This window comes from Bactrocera latifrons, unplaced genomic scaffold (genome assembly GCF_001853355.1).
Source record: "Bactrocera latifrons isolate USDA-ARS-PBARC rearing strain unplaced genomic scaffold, ASM185335v1 scaffold_1693, whole genome shotgun sequence".
Taxonomy (NCBI): Eukaryota; Metazoa; Arthropoda; class Insecta; order Diptera; family Tephritidae; genus Bactrocera; species Bactrocera latifrons.
In genome coordinates, this window is record NW_017535178.1 from 5,130 (window position 1) to 7,467 (window position 2,338).

Genomic DNA, 2,338 nt, shown 5'->3' on the forward strand with positions numbered 1-2,338 from the left:
GGACTGAGTAGGCAACTGAGAAGCAAAGGCCTCTCTCGACAAACAAAAACCAAACTCTATAAGTCACTCATAATTCCCGTATTGCTATATGGTGAAGAGGCTTGGTCGATGTCAACAACGGATGAGATAAACACTCCAGCTCTGAAAGTATTCGACGCAGTACCCGCYGGGTTAAGCAGAGGAAGAGGAAGATCTCCACTCCGTTGGAAGGACCAAGTGGAGAAGAACCTATCTTCACTTGGAATATMTAATTGGCGCCACGTAGCGAAAAGAAGAAACGACTGGCGCGCTGTTGTTAACTCGGCTATAATGGCGTAAGCGGTGACTACGCCAATCAAGAAGAAGAGGTATACATTGCCGAACAAATAATTCGCAAGCATACAAACATACATATGCGTACACAATATGTCACCAAGAAGAAATTGAAACAGTGTTCTACAAAAACAACAATCGTCTAAATAGCAGAAGCATCACAAGTCAATATGGCAGCAAAATTGGCGAAGCTCAAATGTAGTAAATTTTACAACAAAAACGATTTCATTCAGAAACGCAGGCGCAAATTCCACAACCGACCCCGCTTCATTCATAAAAACAGGAACTGTAACATCTGACCGAGCAAAAATCAGCGTGTATGTATGCACGCTCATACAAAAACATACATATATACGCTAGCTTGTTGGCGAAGCTGTTCGAGCAGCAAGGTAAGCGGTAACAATCGGCGATCGTTTGCTAGTTTCTTTCGGCACAGCTCGGATTTTTTACCAACAACACAACGTTGTGGCGCTTTGTTTTCAATTTGGATGATCGTGACAACGGTGATGCGAAAAGATGTGTGCGGCACTTGTTATTATGAATGTACATATATAAATTATTGCCGGTTATATTGAAGCGGCTAAAAAAAAAATTKTATTTTTGGTCAAGATAACCTTTATTGTTAATTGTTCTGCTAAAAACTAAATTTCATTTATCAATTATTTATAACTTAAAAGTTACTTATACTAGTAATTTGATTTATTTATTTGTGTCTCGTTATTCCGCGTGTGCCGGATGTTGATTTGTTAATTGCTCGACAATTGTTGCAATGGTTGCATTATTGTTGGCCAGCAATAATTCCTGGCTGTAGTTTATACTGCGCGTGCCGGATGTTGATTGGTATATTGTTTATCCATTATTATTCTGTTTATCGCAGTTAACTTTAATGTTACTAACTCCGCCACCGTCAAAAACGAACGTCCTCGTTTGTTKAAACTATTAAGGTTATTGGCACTTTTGACGTGGAAGTTTCTGATGTGTCTTCTTTATTATTGGCCACATTTACGTTTACATTGTAGCTCGATGGTTCTATTAGTTTTGTCTTACAATTCTTTTTTATGATTGATGCAGTGCCTATTGTTGCTAGACTGATCAGGCAAATAACTACTAATGAAAAATTTGTTGTTAGAGCTGCTGTGTGGGTTGTCTGCAGTGTTTGTATACGATTGGTGTTATTTATGTGGAGTTCCTTCATCATCTCAACGCCGAGAATTTCTTCCTCTTTGTTCGAAGGGATATTTGACTGTAGGATTGCGGGTAATGGTTTGCTAGTTAGTATTTCATTAAAGGAGTGTTTTTGGTTGTCGATTAAAATTGTGGGATTACGATATTAAACGGCTTATGATCAGTGTTGCCACTGGCAAAATATTTTCTGTATCCAAAACTGAAGCAAWTATAACAGACGACATARCCTTCCGGATCTCTCCATTAATTTCTTGTTCTCAGCACGGTWKTCGTAAAGGGAAATCTACAATAAGTAATTTGCTTGAATTTGTATCACATGTATCAACTAGTTTTAGGGAGAATAAGACCACTGATGTTATATACACAGATTTTTGAATAAACTTGATCTTCTTGGTTTTCAACCAATATTTCTAAAATGGGTTGCTTCTTAYCTTAGTMATAGAATTCAACAAGTCATATTTAACGATACTCTTTCCGACATAATCAATTTTCCTTCAGGCGTTCCTCAAGGTAGCCATCTTGGACCAATTCTGTTCTTGTTATTTATTAATGACATATCATCTGTTGTTAAGTTTTCAAAAGTTTTATTGTATGCTGACGATGTAAAACTTTTTAAATCATTCACCTCGAATAGCGAAAGATGTCAGTTGTAAACAGACTTAAACAACCTAGTTTCTTGGTGTGTTAAAAAATGTAAAACGATGTGCTTTTCACGTAGATCTGTAGACCCTACTTCATACGTAATACAAAACTTTAGGTTGGAGCAAGTATGCAGTTTTGTTGACTTGGGAGTAACCATGGACCCCAGGCTCAATTTTAATCTTCACACATCTTCCATGGT